General features: G+C 45.1%; 1 protein-coding gene across 2 annotated transcripts in view; it reads left to right on the forward strand.

Annotated features, from left to right (window-relative positions):
* Positions 1-20,526, forward strand: part of MAP2 (microtubule associated protein 2) — a 216,739-nt gene that overhangs the window by 124,889 nt on the left and 71,324 nt on the right. The window lies entirely within an intron of this gene.

Genomic DNA, 20,526 nt, shown 5'->3' on the forward strand with positions numbered 1-20,526 from the left:
TATCATTCTGGTATAGCCAGCTTCTACTGTGAGGGATGTGAAATTGACAGATCGCTGCTGCTTTTGATTCTGTGCTTCATCCTTCACTTCTTGCGTGAAGAAGGAATATCCTGTCCATTAAAGTACACTCAGCAAAGGCTTGGTCTACACTGGAGGAGGGGGTGTCGATGTAAGATACGCAACTTCAGCTACGGGAATAGCGTAGCTGAAGTCAACGTATCTTATTTCAACTTATCTCCCGTCCTCATGGCGTGGGATCGACGGCCGCGGCTCCCCCCGTCAACTCCGATACCGATGCTCGCCCTGGTGGAGTTCCGGAGTTGACGGGAGCGGGTTCGGGGATCGATATATTGCGTCTAGATGAGACGCGATATGTTGATCCCTGATAAATCGATCGCTATCCGCCAATCTGGCGGGTAGTCTGGATGTACCCAAAGAAGCAGACCCTGGCTATAGTCACTACTGTGGGCTGATTTGTTTATTGCTGATAATTCCCATCATCCCTCCTTGGACAGAACTCTGCCTTCCAGTTTTACTGCCTCTGTCCCACATTAGTGACTGGTCTAGTTGGAGTTTTGAGACTCTCCCCTCATTATGTGCAATGGGCCAATGTGCTTCTGCCATTACTAGAGTATCAGAAGTAGTATGATTGATATTACAGTAGTGTCTTGAGGCTTTAATCAAGGTCAGGGCTCATTGTGCTAGGAGCTGTACAAACACATCGCAACAGACAGTCCCTGCCCTGAAGAGTTTAATCTAGGTAGACAAGACCCACAAAGGTTGGGAGGGGAAATTGCAGCACAGAGAGGTGAAGTGACTTGCCCAAGCTCACATAGCTGTAGTGGCAGAGCCAGAAATAGATTCCAGGCTCCCAGCGCTCCATTTGCCAGGTCACCCTGCCCCCCCACAAGAGGTGTCTCCATCTCTGTCTCTTACAACTGTCTTGCTCATCGTCTGAGGCCAACAGCAGTGCTCCTTAGTGGTGCCAAGAGCATTTGTACTGTGAACGGCTACCTGTCTCCCTCCTCAAACCCCTCTGCTCATCACCTGAGCTCAAATGACCAAGGAGCAGTAGCGCTGACGGTGCTCTTACTCAGCATCTCCTGTACAGGGCATACTGCCAAGTCACTTTGCTGATTCTTCACTTGCATAAAGAAGGCTGAGAATTTTATAGTGATTATTTTTAAGTTGTAGCACAGCAGCAGCCAGGGCCTCGTGCAGTTGACCTCATCAGAGATGCCCTTTGTGCTACATGCCACAAAACACATAGGAAAATGCCATCTCCCACCCTGAACTTGCAATCTAAGTTAGGGCAAGATACACAACAAGAGGAGGGGAAGGGGAAAGGTCACAAGGATACCAGAAATTAGAAAAAGTAATTATATAAACCAGCTGTGGCCCTGATTCAGGAAAGCAACCCAATTCCAGAAGGGCACGTAAGCATGTGCTCAGTTTTAACTATGTGGTTAAGTCCCTTTGGAGTCAAAAGTTAAGCAGGTGTCTAAATGCCCTTCCTGAATCAGGGGCCATGTGCATAAGTTGGTGGTGAACAAAATGTCATCTGAGCCTATTATGGCTATTTTAGCTTATTTAGCATTCGCCACATGCCGCTGAGAGAAGCTGAGGCTGGAGTGACTTGTCAGTTCTCCATCAGACGTTGCTAAATTGATGGCTGCCGGTGGCTCCAAATGACACAGCTGGCTCAAGCAGGAAATATAGCTGTCATGACGCACCCTCACTCCCACTGTACCAAAGGCAATGTCTTTTGTTTCTCTCATTCAAGCAGAACGAAACCTGTTTGCTTGGCAGCATGGCAAAAACACAGGTGTGCATTACAAAGTTCAGCAGGGAAGGATGGTGGCAAGGGGTCTTTAGATTATCATTAAACTTCATTATCATCTTGGGCCATGCTAGGGTATAATCTCCCATTCAAGTGCAGATCTGAGGCCAGAGGATTTGGCTGATGGTCAATTAAACAAGCCTAAAGCTTTGCTTTGCAGTGGTTCTGACAGTTCTTCTTGTAATCTGAGTTAAAATAGCTAGGTGGGTGAAATATTGCAGGTTTTCCTTTATGACTCCTTCCAAAGAAGCAGGCAAATTCATCCCTGGAGTAACTCCACTGGCTGATTGTGCCCCAAGAGGGTTTAGTGTATATTGCTTGCCTCATTTTAAAGTTTCCGTGTCCTTTGCTAGCAGCCTCTGGCAGTTATGAGCTTTGTGGTCCCCGAGGATCCTGGTGGGGGGAAGTTCTGCCAATGTTTACCACCGCCCCTGGGCAGGGCATTAACCGAGTCACCTATATTCATTTCAAATCACTGTCTCTCATTTTCCTTTTATGGTGACTAATGCCTGTGGTTTTGATGCACTATTAATTCACTGCTAACCACAATCACAAACCCAAATGCAGGGCACTGCGATTTCGACCAGCCTCTCTCCAGCACAGCCAGCTGCACATACTCCCCCTCCGCCCAGCCCAGATGTGTGTCTAGTTAAATGCAGGTACACCATGGCATGCAAAGATTAACTATATGCCTATTCATACAAAGCAAGATATGCTCCCTAATCTCCCAAGCAGAGAGGGCTGCCATCAAATCGTTTAAAAAATAACAAGTCACATAAACAAGCTGCTGTTGCATCTAAGAATGCCGGGGGGTGCAGATTTTCTCTTCCACGTTGCCATGCCAACATCTCAGTGCACTGTCTGAGGTTTCTTTTTAAGCTCCGCTGAGAGCAAGTATGTAGTCCAGGAGCTTATTTAGCATTCAGAAGTGAACAGCCTCTCTGCAAAGGTTCTGAGCTAGATTCAGACCGTCTGACAAAGGAAGTGAGAATCTTTTTAGACGTTTGCTTCTCAAGGTTAGGGGAGTCAGGGTAGATGAGGAGAGAGATTGGGTAAGCATGGCCATTGACTCCCTGTGTGACCATGGGCAAGTCACTTAAACCTCTCTGTGCTTTGGTTTCCCATCTGTAAAATGATAATAAGGGCATTTTCCTCTCAGAGTTATGAAGCTAGGTTAGCTGTGTTTGTAAAGCACATTCAGATCAGGCACTGCAGAAATGCAAAGCCTCGATTTATTTATTATTATTCCATGCATGAATTGCATAGAATATGCCAAACGCACTGTCAGGTGCAAGGAATTGTTTGTGGACGTGCACAAAATCAAGACACCAGGCCACAATTGTGTAGATCAGATTGTGTGAATGAACCTCCTCCTATCTTTGGAAACACACTTAGTGAAAACTTGAAAGCTATCTGCTGTGCAGGCAACCACACAGAGGGATGAGATATCATCATCTCTAAGAAAGAAAACTGATAACTGCTTTCAGAAAGTCATTTTCACTGGGCACTGAGTAGATTCAATACTTTACAGAAATCAATTTCACTCAGAGCCAGTGTATATTTTAGCAGGGTGGGGGCTGGGGGAGGAAACGGGTCACGTTTCATTCCTTGAGACTAACTCATGCCAGTCCATGATCACTTTGGTGCAGTTTTCAAGTACAGTGCTGTCTAAAGTGTTGATAAAACTAATTTCAGGTTCCTGCTTCCATACAGTGCATGCTTCTAAATAGAAACATTACTAAAGAACAGCAATTTCTGCCGCCTGTGCTATGGAGAGGTGCTGGTAGAGCTGACTATCGAAACGGTTTTCATAAGTGCAACAGGTGTGTTAGACTGTACGCTAGAGACGGGGTCAGTTCAGCCACAATGATTGCATCATGTCAGTGCTGAGCCCAGTGCAATGGTGCCCTTGCTGACTGCCGGGCAGCTGTAATGTTAGGAGAAACCAGGCAGGAGAAACTGTTCTTATCTGTCTATTCCCTTGATACAATCCCCCCTTTCTATTTAAATATACATTGATATTTTAGTTGGTTATCATGTCAGCCCCTCACTCTCTTCTTTTCCTCTCAGTTTTCTCTCCTCCCTTATCACCTGTTACTCCCTGCTTTGTATCCTGGGGCTTTCATAGCTCTTCTTCTCTTTGTTATTCCTTTCCCCCCCTCTAATATCAACATTCAAAATGTCCCTCTAGGTCAACATCTCCCACTGCTCACAATGAACCAAATCCCGGTCTCAATAAACTCCATTGTACAGAGCCCTCCTAGGCACCATGGAGATTGAATCTAGTGCAAATCCTGGGTGCGTGGAAGAAACGGTTCTGCCTGGGAGGCATGAAGAGTTGCTTAGATTTGGCACCAAGGAAGGGAGATTTGCACCTCCCCTCATGGAATAGATGCAAATCTCCTTGCCTTGTAATGGTGCAGGACTCACCCCTGTGGCGCCCCCTGCTGGTCATTGGGAATTTGCTCTTTTTCCAGCCCCTGAGCACCCTCTGCAGGCCGGTTTCCCACTGGCCTTCATGTCCCTCCCAGACTCCAGTGCCCCTTTACCTGGTGGTTTCCCCCTGGCAGTACCCCCACCAGTCTCTATGGGTCTCCCCTCCCTGGGAAACCCCCAGTCCTCTAATCCCCACCTTGCCTCAGTCTGGGCTAAGCCCCCGCTCCCTGGGGCAGACTGCAGTGTAAAAACCACTCCTCATAGGCCAGGGGGTTCAGACCCTCCCCAGCCCTGCTTCACTCCCAGTACCCTTTCTGCAGGCAGCCAGGCCCTGCTCTCTCCCAGCCCGGAGAGAGAGTTCTTGTGGGCCTCTGGCTCCCAGCCTTTTTATACAGGCCAGCTGGGGCCTGATTGGGGCATGGCCCAGCTGCCGCCACTTCCCCCATCAGCCCAGCTTAGCAGCTCTCAGCCACCACCTTCTCCCAGGGCTGACTTTAACCCTTTTTCCTTTGGAGTGGGGGAGCTGCCCCACTACATGCCCCTATCCACACTGGACCTGGACCTCTTCGGGATCAATCAGCTGTGTGTGAAGCTAGTTACATGCTGTCTGAGGTTTATATGCTACAGCCTGTCAGATTAAACAAACTCAGAATTTGACCCAATGTTGCTTTTATTATTGCCTTGGCTGATCAGCCATTTCCCCTTCATTTGCCATACAGGATCCCCTTTATTGAATCAGGATCATAAATTATTTCTCATGGTCCCTTTACATTGGTTTTAATCTTCTCTGATCCTTTTTTACTTAGGGATGGGCGTCAATTGTACTAAGCCGCGGGCTGGGAAACGGCATTGTAAAAAGTCTGGGATCAATCTGGGTCAGGGATAATGACCTAGCAGGGCAAACTCCTTAATGAGTCCAGTCTCGTGTGGACAGAGCCAGCACAGAGAGACAGTACAGAAAACACGAACAGGACAGAAACCTCAGAAGGGAGAAGAATTGCTCTATAACATACTCAACTCCTTGTGACTTTGGATTCTTCCATGGGATTCCAATAATTTGTATGCAAAATTCTGATGGAATCTGCTCTGCTGGATCTACCCTCTGTGCATGCGTATAAATATGCAACATCATTCCTTGCAATCAGTAGGAGAGGGACGTCTGCCTTGATGCAGTTAGGGTAGTACTATGGGAATTAATTCTCAGAGCCGATTAGCTGTGCAGCTGGTGCTGCATTGCAGGGCTAGTTGCTTACGCAGTGTCTGACTGGTAGTGTGAGCCTTAAGGGGAAAAGGGCATTCTACTACGGCATTTACATGTTACCATACCTCTAATGGGAAGTGTCAGAATTATGCTGCATTGACAGAAAATGATTTTCAGTCACTGAAACAAGGGATAACAATAAACCATGTGTGCTGGGCATTAATGTCAATGTTACCTTTTAACCTAAATGCAAGATGGTTTGTGTGACATTCTTTTATATATTTTTTAAAAAGCTTGTAGGAAACAACATGAAATGTAATTATATTATCTATGCAGGATAGTGAAATTGAGGTTTAAGGGTCAAATAATCTGCTCAGGTAAATGGCTGCAAGTCCAGTGACTTCAATGGCAGTTCATCCATTTGCATCAGGAGACAGTTTGGCCCTAGAAATCTGTTTATTTCAATAAATTAAAATTCACCGAGGTTCAGAAAAGTAAGTGTAAAAGCAAGATGTTGGTTTCCCATATTTAATCTCCCTCAATGGATTAGATATCAAATTCTGTATCAGATTTGCTGTTTTAAAGTCAAAGCATTTTTTCCTTTGTGATTACTGAAGGCTGGTCTTTGTATAGAAAAATATAGCTGTTTTCTTATATATTAATGACACCTTTAGCTAGCATAAATCAACATAGTTCTGTTGAAGTCCATGGATCTGTGCTGATTTGCACTTGCTGATGGTCTGGCACGAAGTGTTTTTGGTATCACACTTCAGCTGGAAATTGTGTTGATGATGCATCAGACAGAATAGCATACAACTTGTTTTTCCTGCATTCGTATTGGCTCTGGAGTGCTGGCGATAGTAAAAATTTTGTTACAGACAGTAAACTTAAGAAGATATGACTCAGAAGACACAGGGAACAAAATATGTACAATAATGAGCAGCTATTTTTAAAGCATCATTTTATTTAACTTTTATTTGACCTTTGTATTTTAAGGAGATGGTAAAGGAACTAACCCTGTGATGTTGTTTTGCAGCCAATAGACAACGTTCTGGGGGCGTTTGATTAATGAACATACATTGTGTGTGTTTGGGGAGATGGGAGGCGTGGTTAATTAAAGCTTTCAAGATGGTTCCTGGCACACAGGATGAGTGGTCTTTTGTGTATTTGGCCACTTGTGTGCCTTCAGATTTGGAGTTTCCATTGTAAAATCTTAAAATAACTGTTAAAGAGTCGGACATTGATCAGGGAAACACACAGTATGGGCAGTGAAGCTGAAACACACACTGAGGAGAGCCAATAGAAGATGATGGAACCAAACCAAGGAGAACTGTGATCACAAGGAGTTCAAGTTGAACGAGAGGGCAACTCACTTGAGAGCAGAACTGGAGACTTAGAATTGAAGAAGTATAACTGGTGAGAAAGAAAGGAAGGGAGATTCTAATATAGGAGGTGGGATGAACTAAACAACAGAACAAAAGAGAGGGAGTGGAACCAGGACTGGAGCCAGGACATATATAAGAGAGAGAAAGGGAAGAAGTGGCTGGTGAAAGGCAGACACTGGGAAAGGAGATCGGGTGTGGGCGATGGAGAGGTGGGCAGGAACAAACTGAAGAGGATTGTGACTTCAGGAAAGGAGAGCAGTAGGGCAGGAGATGAATCTTGCAAGAGAGACAGACAGAATGTCCGAGACTTCGGGGAGAATGGAGGAGATTTTACCAGAATGATTAATTAGGTTTTTAGGCAGTGATCCCACATATTAAGATTATTGAGATCATAAGGAGAGAAAGTTAGGGTCAAGATTCTTTCTTCAGGGAATCAAAGTCTGTCAGCCTCAGGAAGTAAACTTCAAGGCATCCAATAAAACCCCGTGATACTTTCACCGACGTCAATTGCAAAATATTTAATTTATCGATAAGGGCCAAGAACTCTGAAGAGCAGCGTAATTCATGTCGACACCTCCATCAAATGCGAGACACAATATCATCCTTTTATAAATGCTATATTGTATGAAAATTGTTACATTGTTACATCAGTGTCTAAACCGTGTGATGGGCAGTATCCCACACAGTCTAACCCAAAAGGGCCGGTTCTCTGCCAGGTTCATCTTGCAAATAAAGTCAAAAGCCTTGGAGAAGTCATCCAGTGCCTCCCATTAAATACTGTAAAATAAAACATGGGGTGCAAAAAAGAGTCACCATTGCCCTGCATCTTGTGCCGTCAAATAGTTTAAAGTGTTGATTAGGGAGGGGAGGTTTGTTGTGGTGCTGTTTATTAACAAATAAAAGTTCTAGTTTAGGAGGCTAACTTGAAACCCTACATTCCCATTATTTGCCTTTCACATCCTCCTGCCAATTATTGTGTATGTTACTGACATCAAAATCGAGGACCTACTTATAGATACGTATTTGCTCCCACTAAATCCATTTGAGAGCAAATATGTGAATTCTGTAAAGTTATGTTAATTTATAAAAAAAATTAAACTCAATCATGTAATATGAAGGAAATGTTGGGTTTTGTGTTGTCTGAGTAATTTGTACTCTTTTTGAATGCTACTCTACATTTGTTGTTTCAATATAACATCAGAACAAAGGGGCATATTCTCAGTTGGTGTATATCAGCATAGCTCCAGTGACTTCCCCAGATCTATGCCCATTCTATACCAGCTGAGAATATGGCCCATTGCTTTAAAAAAGTAGAAGCAAAAAAGCATTCTTCATCACAAGGTCGGGGAAAAAACTCTTCCAGCAATAGGACTAAAATAAACCATGGCATTCTAGGATTTTTTTCCATAAGCACATTACAGGGGTGTTTCTTTTGTGTGCTTGTCTGGTTGTTTGTTTCTATTAGAGTCCTGGACTGGAAGTCAGGAGGCCCGTGTTTTATTCCTGGATCTGCCATTGATTCTCCAAGTTAGGCAAGTCACTCACTGTAAAATTTTCAGAAGTAGCCTCTGGTTTCAAATGCCTTGATTTTTGGGTGCTCAGCTTGAGACGCCTTGTGGCATGGTCTTCAGAGACCTGGAGCACCTGACCTGCTGATTCCATTGCCTCCACTTTGAGCGCTGGGTACTCAGCACTAATGAAAATCAGGCCCCAAGTGTCTCTCTCAAAAACTGAGGTGCTCAGAATCATTGGCCTCTTTTGCCCTCAATCTTCCTGCACCTCTGTTCCCTTACCTGTAAAATTGGGGTAGTATTTCTTACCTGTTTTTGTGATCTATGAATGAAAAGGGCTAAGTATTATACACCCAGAGACAAAGATAAATGGGTAAAACTGCCCTTTACACTATCTTAACTTTCCTTTTGCTAGCCTGTGGCATAAGACTGGTGAAGTCTTCATTTCAGTGTTTAATTCTCCCCTTCCTGCCTGTGGCATTTTTTTCCTGATGTTTTCCCTCCGCTGGAGGCGTTGATAGGCTTTCGCTTTTTTCTCTGGAACGGGACATTATATGTCACATAGCTAATTCCAAATATCACTCATTTTTGAGGGGGAAAATAGCCTTTAAAATTAATTAGCTGGCAAAACACTTGTGCTAAAATCAGTCCTTTGGGGCAAGGCTTGGAGCAGTGACTGCTGAAGAGAGAATTCCTGTGAGGGTGGCTTCCTGAAGACCAGGAGGTTAGAGACAGAAGGACAGCAACTGAAAGGAGAGTCCCTTATTCAGAATTCCAGCAGTGCAGTTAGTCTGTGAGGTTTTTTGAGTGTTGCTTTTTAATCTGAAGATACAGGGAAGCTGAATTCCCAACAGGACAAAGTCAGTTGTCATAGAAACTGAGCACAGTTGCAGAGATGACTGGAGGAGTGAGGCTGCAGGCACTCCAAAACCGGAGGAGGAGGAGGAGGGGGATTACATCCCATGAGGAGCACCCTCTCACTAAATCCATTTACTCTGGATTATCATAGGGGAGAGGATATTGCCCTTAATATGGAAAAAACCAAGGTGTCTGGAGTCCAATATTTATCCACAGCACACGCAGTCCAGCATGCGGCCTTTCCCACAGCACCCCACTAATATGTCTAACCACTTAGCTCAAGGAAGGAAAGGCTAATTCAGACTCTAAACCTGGTCAGTTCTTGGCTGCTCTGGTGACATTGCAGCCAGGGATGCCCATTAGCATATAGTGTTTATCATGATGTGAACGCTTGACCTCTAGGAAAGAGACTGAGGCAGGCCCCCAGTTTATTTGTCACAGGCCACCAAACAACCATCAGATGGTAACCACCTTCAATCACCACCATCTGGGTCAAGATTAAATCAATGAGTTAAAGGTGAAAGGCTCGGTAACCTATTTCCATCCCCCTGATCCATCCTTTTCCCTGGTCTGTTGCCTCAATGTGTTTGAAGCCTCCAGGATGTTTAATGCCATGTTGTATTTTCACATATTACAGGGTCGCTTGATGGAGTTGCAATAACTTATTTTGTAGCCATCAACTAGCAGGTGAAAACATGGGGCCAGATCCTCAACTGGGTAGATCAGCATTGCTCCTTTCAAGTCAGCAGAGCTAGGCTACTTCACAGCAACTGAGATCTGGCCTGTGATTCCTATTTCCTGTCTGTAAATGCTCCTACCAAAAAAATCTTTAGATGAAATCCTGATCTTTTTTCACTGTTTGCTCAGTCTTTACTCAGGCAAAACTCCCACTGACTTCAGAGGGAGTTTAGCCTGAGTAAAGACTTCAGGCTTAGGCCCTGGGTGAACGTCTAGTAATGTTGGGTTGCTAAACAGACTAGCTCTCTGGTCTTTAGGCCTTCACTGTGAATTGCAATACAGCAAAATAGGAATTCCACAGGCCCCATTTACATTTCAGATTAGTCAGAGACGGCAAATAGTAACTTTTCTTCTTTCCTTATTCAAGGAATTTATTTAGGATGTTTGCTTAGCTGAGAACTGCAAACTACTCAGTCCCTTCATTGTTGACTTATTTCCACCTTGGCAGTAATTAGCGCTGGTTACCTAGGAAACTGTTCTGTACCCTATTGAGATTCTTGACAGGAGCATTCTGTCTGAAATTTTTTGTTTCCCCAGTTTCACAAGCACACATACAGCTGATTTCTTCACCATGCTTTTCTTGTGTTTGCCTAAAATTTAGCAAAATTGGGGGGGGAAGGAGGGTGTTATTTAATTCTTTGTAACTATTTGCATCGTTCCTTAACCCTGTTTTAATTTCTTCTTGCAAATTATCAGCATGAATTCTCCTTCACTTTAATCCAAACCACTGTTAATTTCTTGTTGGTGGCATTGTGAATGCATATGCTATCTGACATAGGCCTCTGTCTCTTTCCGTAGAAGATCAGTTTCTTTCCTAACCTTCCCTCCTAACATCCCTCTCTTCCAGTTTCTTCCTAGAGCATTCATCGTGCCTTGCAGCAGATTAAATTTAAACTTCTGCACACACCATAAACAGGTCATATTTCTATAGAAGCTACATGGAATAGTCCACTGGTACTGCAAGCTCAAGATCCATTTTCATCACACTAGTATAAGATAGACTTGTGGATAGAAAGAATAGCCAGAGATGGTTCTTCTCTTATATGAGGAGCCTAAGACCGCACACTGATAGCTTTAGAATGATCTGAAATACTGCTGGCATATGGGAAGATCCACCTCTCAGCATCTGTGCTACATCCCTGCTTTTAAAAGTCTCTTGGAGGAACCCTTTCAGTGTCCCAAACCCACAAGGGGTGTCACTCTTCCTTCAGGGTAGGCCACGTGCAGGGGTGCTGGAACAATTTATATCATGGGGATGCTGAAAGCCACTGAACCAAGCTGTAAACCTTGTCTATGATGGAAACGCCGGACCTCTGAGACTAGGACGCTTACCTCAGAACTGCCCTGTACGGACTTCTACAAAGACAAGTTCCAGCTGCAGCCACTCCCGGCTTTCCTGCCCAAGGTGGTCTCACAGTTTCATATGGGCCAGGACATTTACTTACCTGTCTTTTTTCCAAAGCTGCATAAGTCAGAGGAGGAGCACTGGTTGCATTCCCTAGAAGTCAGGAGGACCAAGCCATTCTGCCATTTGACGCAATTGTTCGGCGCAGTGACCGACAGGACGAAAGGTTGTCCAGTGTCCGCTCAAAGAATTTCTTCTTATATCACTGCCTGCATACTCTGCTGTTACGGTCAGGCAAAGGTGCCCCCTCCAGTGATTGTAACCACTCACTCAACCAGGGCGCAAGCCTCTTCAGCAGCTTTCCTAGCACAAGTGCCTATTCAGGACATCTTTAGGGCAGCCGCCTGCTCATCCATCCATATATTCACATCCCATAACGCACTTATCCAGCAGGCCCGGGACAATGCTGGCTTTGGTAAAGCAGTGCTGCAAGTTGCTAGGCTGTGAACTCCGAGCCTACCTCTGAAGATACTGCTTGGGAGTCACCTAGAATGGAATCAACATGAGCAAGCACTCGAAGAAGAAAAAATGGTTACCTACCTTTTCGTAACTGTTGTTCTTTGAGAAGTGTTGCTCATGTCCGTTCCATTACCCGCCCTCCTCCTCTCTGTCAGAGTTGTTGGCAAGAAGGAACTGAGAGGGCATAGGGTCGGCGATGCCTAACATACCAGCACATGGGCATGGCTCTCAAGGGAGCGCCACAACCAACCCTACAGATACCGCTATCTGTAAAAAATCATGGGTGCGCACACACCTAGAATGGAATGAACATGAGCAACATCTTGAAGAACAACAGTTACGAAAAGGAAGGTAACGATTTTTTTCTAGCCCAGCAGCACAGATCCCTGACTCAGTTGAGCTTTAATTTTGTTTTAAATGAATTTGAATTAAATAAAAGTGCTCCTGAAACACACCAGCACAGCAGATTGGAGTTCTGTGTTTGCTATCTAGAGAGCAGCTACAACATCATCGGCAGCAGCCGTGCAGACTTCCTCACGGTGACCTGGCAATATGCTTCAATCTGTATGAGAAGTGACAACTCTGAGGGTGAGAAGGAAGTTCAGTCCTCATGCCTATTAGTTCTTGGCCTCTCTGCTGAAACTGCTAGTTGTCAAGTTGGTTTTTAAAAGAGCCATCAGAAGGTAATTCATAATGTTGTATATTCACTATTGAGTCCATGATGGAGGGCTATGTATTAACCGATGATATTGAGGTAACGCTATCGCAGTCCCTGTCTTCTGTATCCTCCATGCTCCATTTAGCTGTTTCATCTCTTCCTTAGCTAAATATATTCTGGACCCGCTCCTCAGCTGGTGTACATCAGTGTAGCTGCATTGACTTCTTCTCAGTGCTTTTTTCTTTCGTGAGCCCATCGTTTCTGTTGACATGTTCTCAAAATTCAAACTTAGAAAGTTTACAAAGAGAAATTCTAAATCAACATCCCATCAGCATGAGCATCCCTTCTCCTAATAAAAAAGGGAAGTGGCTGATTGAGAGGAAAACATTCTGAAGCTGTGTTTTTGCTGTTCCATTCAAGTAAAGTCACACACTACGCTGGAATCTTTAGTGCCTTTGAGAAACTCATCTTCTGCATCACTCGGTACCTGTTGCTGTCATTTCAGTGTCAAAAAGTAGAGGAAGACAATGTGTTTCTAGTTAAACAGGTGGGGGAAAAGATCTCTGAAGAAACAAAAGCTCTAACAGAAGCAAAGTTCTCATGATGCCTGGCATCCTGACGGGAAGGATGGACTCTTCTTTGTTGTTGATATTTATCATTCCTCTTCCTTGAACTTTCACTGAACCACGAGGAAATGATGAAGAGTCTCAATAGCTACCCTCCAAGTATCTGACTTACCCACTAGATCTGCTATTTATAGGATCCATTAGTACAAAAGTGTCTGTCCTTTTCCAGCAGTCGTTAACAGCAAAAATACTGTTCCTGCTGAACTGCCTGTATCTCCCATGTCACCAAAAATATCCATCAGTGGAGTGCTGTGAAGTGAGCCTTACTTGATAAAATCCTTGGAGGCAATTTATATAGTTTGGTTATTTATTTATTTATTTATTTGGGGGTATGTCTGAAATTAAGCTTCTATTATTCAGAAGGGCAGTCTCTCTCTCCCTCTCTCTCTCTCTTTTCTCAGTATAATACTTGCCTCTGGGAAATGGAATGAGAATAGGAACTGAGATGGTAGGAGCTACCTGCAGTCCTTTGGATGATCCCTTCACTCTGTTGAGAAAGATTAAATGCAAAGAAGTCTAAATTTATAGCAAGGAAGGTAACTTTTAATAGGGCTTCAGCTTATATTGCTGGGAACAGTGCTATGCTGGGTGGGAGATGGACAAAGAATGACCTGTTAGGTCTTTCCTCTCTCCAACTTTTGTGCTTTGCTGATTATAATCCACAGTGCCAGCTGTGTATTCATCTCACTGTGTGCTAGTGTTTGCATCTGAAAAATTAATCTCTTGTGGTCTTTCCTTAAAATGTTATTCTGAAAATAGCTCCTGTTTTCTACCCTGTTTTCCCAGAATAAGGCATGCAGCAGCACCCTGAGTTGGTTCTCTGTGCAAACTTTCCCAGTACAGGGATTGATTTGAGCTAACAGCACAACTTTGTAAATGACTCAGTGATGTTACTTGCTTCAGTGGGATAGTAATTACTGAGAATTGCCACTTCATGAAAACTCCGGACAAAGGAATTTCTTCCTGGGCTAAAACCTGTAAAGGGGTTAAAAAAACAATCAAATGGGCCAGGATTTACTGCTCTGTGTTGATGACTGAGTAACTGGCTCGTTTATGCAGTGGAACCCAGGACACTATCCCCCCGCACTCACAGATCGATGGGTATCTGTAAAGCTCCATGCTGCTCTTCACACCCACCAAGTCCCTTGAAGCCTGGCTCTTTATTGGTGTCATTAATTTCCTACCCCGAAAAGGTAGGCAGGGGAACATGTAATATAGAATGGATGTTCCCTGGTCCCTGCATACCCAACCTACCTATACAAAGTATCCCAGAGCCTCAACCATATGCCATTGTGATGGGGGGGCTACCAGAGGTTGCCAAGAAGCAGGTAGACTGTGCAGTTGAGCTACCACTCCCCTTTTCCTGTCTTTTCTGAGCAGTTCTTCCACTTTGCACTCTGTACATGCTTCAGAAGGGAAATCATGGGCTCCAAATTAACAATCCATATTCTCTAGTCAGTGGAAGCAGCTATGTGCAGGGGTCAACTTTGGAAGATGAGTTACTCTCATAAACACACACACACAATATTCATAGAATCATAGAATCTCAGGGTTGGAAGGGACCTCAGGAGGTCATCTAGTCCAACCCCCTGCTCAAAGCAGGACCAAACCCAACTAAATCATCCCAGCCAGGGCTTTGTCAAGCCTGACCTTAAAAACCTCTAAGGAAGGAGATTCCACTACCTCCCTAGGTAACCCATTCCAGTTCTTCACCACCCTACTAGTGAAAAAGTTTTTCCTAATATCCAACCTAAACCTCCCCCTCTGCAACTTGAGACCATTACTCCTTGTTCTGTCATCTTCTACCACTGAGAACAGTCTAGATCCATCCTCTTTGGAACCCCCTTTCAGGTAGTTGAAAGCAGCTATCAAATCCCCCCTCATTCTTCTCTTCTGCAGACTAAACAATCCCAGTTCCCTCAGCCTCTCCTCATAAGTCATGTGCTCCAGCCCCCTAATCATTTTTGTTGCCCTCCGCTGGACTCTCTCCAATTTATCCACGTCCTTCTTGTAGTGTGGGGCCCAAAACTGGACACAGTACTCCAAATGAGGCCTCACCAGTGCTGAGTAGAGGGGAATGATCACATCCCTCGATCTGCTGGAAATGCCACTACTTATACAACCCAAAATGCCATTAGCCTTCTTGGCAACAAGGGCACACTGTTGACTCATATTCAGCTTTTCGTCCACCGTAACCCCTAGGTCCTTTTCTGCAGAACTGCTGCCCAGCCATTCGGTCCCTAGTCTGTAGCAGTGCATGGGATTCTTCCGTCCTAAGTGCAGGACTCTGCACTTGTCCTTGTTGAACCTCATCATATTTCTTTTGGCCCAATCCTCTAATTTGTCTAGGTCCCTCTGTATCCTATCCCTACCCTCCAGCGTATCAACCACTCCTCCCAGTTTAGTGTCATCTGCAAACTTGCTAAGGGTGCAGTCCACACCATCCTCCAATATTGTGTAACATTGGTGAACGGTCAGTATTTCATTGCTATGGTTATGTAAGAGGTTGGGTGGCAAAATGGAGCTTTGCCTGGTATACTCTGGATGCATTTTGGGTCTGGCGTACTCTTCCATTGTCATTTACTGCTGGCTGCAGTCAATAAAACTGTATTATCATCAGTTGCCCTTCTGGCTACCAGTCAAGAGGGGAATAAATTCTGTCAGTTATGAAGACCAACAATTGTGAGGGAAATATTCCTTGCCTGCAGGTGTCTTGATACCTCATTGCATATGAAGTTTCTGCAGTAAAGAAATTAACGTTGGCTTTGTCCCAGCATTTTTTTAGACTCAAGTGACTGTGGAAGGCAGGCAGCCATATCTCTAATTAGACTCATAGACTCATAGACTTTAAGGTCAGAAGGGACCATTATGATCATCTAGTCTGACCTCCTGCACATCGCAGACCACAGAATCTCACCCACCCACTCCTGTAACAAACCCCTAACCTATGTCTGAGTTATTGAAGTCCCCAAATTGTGGTTTGAAGACCTCAAGCTGCAGAGAATCCTCCAGCAAGTGACCCGTGCCCCATGCTGCAGAGGAAGGCGAAAAACCTCCAGGGACTCTGCCAATCTGCCCTGGAGGAAAATTCCTTCCTGACCCCAACTATGGGGATCAGTTAAACCCCGAGCATGTGGGCAAGACTCACCAGCCAGCACCCAGGAAAGAATTCTCTGTAGTAACTCAGATCCACCCCCTATCTAACATCCCATCACAGACCACTGGGCATACTTACCTGCTGATAATCAAAGATCAATTGCTAAATTAATTGCCAAAATTAGGCTAGTTCTCAGAAGAAACTCAGTCTTGTTGAAGGAAAAACACGGAGAAAAAATGATTATTTTAGAAACCTTTTGGAATGTTCATTTGAACTTTAAAGGTGACAGTAGGTCAACTGTAAATCTAATAGCCTGCATTACTTGCCCGTGAAAGCAGTTGCTGTAAAGTTATGTGCAGGGCATTGACTTAAATATACGCCCTCTCCACCTGCTCACCCATGCTAAAGGAAATTATATCTGGTGTGCTATCATCCTTGCCCTCACTGGATGCTCCATGGTGTCATCATCATTGGCAGGGCCGGTGCAAGGAAGTTTTGTGCCCTAGGTGAAACTTCCACCTTGCGTCACCACCCCCCCAGCTAACCCCGCCCCCCCACCCCGTGGCAGCTAACCATGCCCACACGCCCCTCCCACCCGAGAAGTCCCCCCCACGGCAGTTAACCCCACCCACCGTGGCAGCTAACCCAACCTGCCCCCCACCTGGGGAGCCCCCCCACAGCAGATACACCCCCCCCTTGAAAGCCCCCACTCCATGGCAGCTAACCCGGCCCGGGGAACCCCCCGCCCCGTGGAAGCTAACACCACCCACCGTGGCAGCTAACACCGCCCGGGGATATTCCCCCCCGCGGAAGCTAACCCGCCCCCCTCCATGGCAGCTAACACCTCCCGGGGAGCCCCCCCACAGAAGCTAACCCCGCCCCGGGGAGCCCGCCCCAGCTCTCTTCCGCTGAGCACGCCAGCGCTGCTCTAATTCTCCTCCCCTCCCAGGCTTGCGGCGCCGATTGGAGGAGACTTAGAGCGGGGGCTGTGTGCTCAGCGGAGGAGGCAGAGTGGAGGTGATCTGTGACAAGGAGCGGTTCCCCCGTGCATAACCCCCCCCCCCCGTTACTGCGGGCGGCCCTCCCCGCACCCCCCCGCCGCAGCTCACCTCCATTCCACCGCCTCGCCTGAGCAGCCTTTTAGCCCCCCCCCCCCGCCCCACAACCACTAGACACTCTAAGCGGCCGCCTAGTTTGCCTAAATGGTTGCACTAGCCCCGATCGTTGGACACTGAGGGATTGCATTTAATTTGTAGTAAAGCAATTGGCATCCACAGCAACATTGAATTTTATGGGTGTATAGTGCAAATGCTTGTATTAGTAAGGCTCTGAGGGGCAAGTCTGGGCCATGCATATAGTGAGCCTGAAGCTGCAAGGCATTGAGTCTGCTATGATTTCAGTTGGCTTCAGTGCGTGTGAGGGCACTCAGCACCATGTAGAATGGCCCTCAGTGTCTGAAAGTAATTCTCACCTGCCGACAGGAATACCCGGGGAATACAGTGATTATGGCTGTAAGTAGAAAGGAATATGGATGTGAATGAGCCAGGGAGTGTAGATGTATGCAGATGTGAAACCCACAACTTTTCTCTGAATTGTATTTTATTGATTGATTGTATTTCGGTCACACCTAGAAGCCCCAGTCAGGAACCATGACCCCCCTGTGTTAGCTACTGTACTAACATAGAACAAAAAGACAGTCCCTGTCCTAAACTGTTTACAATCTATGTATAAGACAAGACGAAACAGCTGGAGAGAGGCATATGGGGAAGGACAAAGAGACAATGAGACAATATTCATCAGCACACCAGAAGACAAATCATTCTCAAGTTTTTTGTAGGCCTCACATGGCAAAGTCAAGTTTCAAGGAGGGTTTTGAAGGAGGATAATGAGTTAGTTTTGCAGATATTTATGAGAGCTCCTCCCAAGTTTGAGGGGCTGCATGGCAGAAAACATAACGGTTTATTTATTTTGTAAATGGTTCTTCTGCCATTGGATGCATGAACTATCAATTTGCTATTTCATTAAAGGCCAGATTTTTAAACATATTTAGGCATCTAACTCTCATTTATTTCAGTGAGATTTAGGTGCCTAAATACCTTTAAAATCTGGCCCTACGCACCTAAAACGGCAACTAGGCAGATCTTCCTGGCTGTTTCCATATGTAGTTGCATGCCTGATTACATCCCACTGCACCCCTGTCAAGGTTCCTCCCCGACTCTGAACTTTAGGGTACAGATGTGGGGACCTGCATGGACATTTCTAAGCTTAATTACTAGCTTAGATCTGGTAACACTGCCACCATCCAGAAATTTCAGTGTCTGGATCACTTTCTGTCCCCCCAAAACCTTCCCCTCCCTGGGCAGCCTTGAGAGGCTTTTTCACCAAGTTCCTGGTGAACACCAATCTAACCCCTTGGATCTTAAGACAAGGAGAATTTAACCATCCCCCCTTCCTTCCCCCACCAATTCCTGGTGAGTCCAGATCCTGTCCCCTTGGATCTTAACACAAGGAAAAAATCAATCAGGTTCTTAAAAAGAAAGCTTTTAATTAAAGAAAGAAAGGTAAAAATTATCTCTGTAAAATCAGGATGGAAAATACTTTACAGGGTAATCAGATTCATATAGCCCAGAGGAACCCCCTCTAGCCTTAGGTTCAAAGTACAGCAAACAGAGGTAAAATCCTCTCAGCAAAAAGGAACATTTACAAGTTGAGAAAACAAAAATAAGACTAACATACCTTGCCTGGCTATTACTTACAAGTTTGAAACAGGAGACTGATTCAGAAAGATTTGGAGAGCCTGGATTGATGTCTGGTCCCTCTTAGTCCCAAGAGCGAACAACCCCCAAACAAAGAGCGCAAACAAAAGACTTCCCTCCACCAAGATTTGAAAGTATCTTGTCCCCTTATTGGTCCTCTGGTCAGGTGTCAGCCAGGTTTACTGAGCTTCTTAACCCTTTACAGGTAAAAGAGACATTAACCCTTAACTATCTGTTTATGACAACCTCTAAGGCCAGGTTTGAGATATCCGTACTCACAGTCAGTAGTATTAACTCCATAGATAGTCCCATTGACCTCAATAGGACTTCACGTGGAGTAAGGTGCTATTCACTGTGTGTAAGAGTTATCATAAGACAGCCTTTAACAAATCCTTTGCAAATTTAGGCCTGAATCCTGCAGCTGCATTTACAGTTGCCATTTCAGTGTTGGGCCATTAGCCTAAGAAGTATTATAAAATCTTCATGCATATTAGCACTAAATTAATTAATAGGCAGCAGATTTAAAATAAACAAAAGGAAGTATTTATTCACACAACGCACAGTCAACCTGTGGAACTCTTTGCCTGAGGATGTAGTAAAGGCCAAGACTATGACAGGGTTCAAAAAAGAACTAGATAAATTCACGGAGGATAGGTCCATCAATGGCCATTAGCCAGGATGGGCAGGGATGGTGTCCCTCACCTGTTTGTAGGAAGCTGGGAATGGGCGACAGGGGATGGATCACTTGATGACTATCTATTCCATTCATTCCCTCTGGGGCACCTGGCATTGGCCACTGTCGGAAGACAGGATACTGGGCTAGATGGAGCTTTGCTCTGACTCAGTATGGTCATTCTTATGTAAATTCATTGGGTAATAGTGTACCGTCCTCCAGGCCACATTTTTACCAGATGTGGAAGTCTCATGGAGTCCATCTAAAAGCACTAAGTTACAAATAGGAGAAGTTTTTGCAGGTATTAAAGTGACTTGAGTGTGGTGTTTTCAAAGCTGCATGAGAATTGTCAAAGATGCATGTAGGCTCAGTTCCTCTTCAGTTGAATAGGAATTGGGCACCCAAATCTCCGAGATGGCTTGAAAATCCCATCCTCAGTCACTAAAAGCAAAAAGGAAACATCCGTGCTGTCAATTGCACTGAACGGATTTCTTCACCATTTCCTTGTCGCTGCGTTGTACAAAGCAACAGATGCTGTGCTTGAAAAGTACCCAACCAATTTCTCTTCAGTGATCTTCGTCCTGTGATAGCATCGGCCGTTCAACCAAAACGAATGTGCCTTATGTGTAACCGTATGGGCGTTCATAGTGGAATAAAGTTCTGATCCAAAGCCCTTTGAAGTGGAAAGACTTCTGTTGACTTCACTGGGCTTTGGATCAGTCCCTAAATCAGGGTCATGGCCCCACCTCAGCATCCCTCCACACAAGTCCACGTAGCATGCAGCATCTCATCAAGGAGTGCAGCAGCAGCTCTGCTCCTCCGGGGGCAGTATAGGCCCTTAGTTTTGGATGAGCTTTGATGGCACAACTGAGTGGTCAGGAGG

The sequence above is a fragment of the Mauremys mutica genome, chromosome 10, assembly GCF_020497125.1.
Source record: "Mauremys mutica isolate MM-2020 ecotype Southern chromosome 10, ASM2049712v1, whole genome shotgun sequence".
NCBI classification, from domain to species: domain Eukaryota; kingdom Metazoa; phylum Chordata; order Testudines; family Geoemydidae; genus Mauremys; species Mauremys mutica.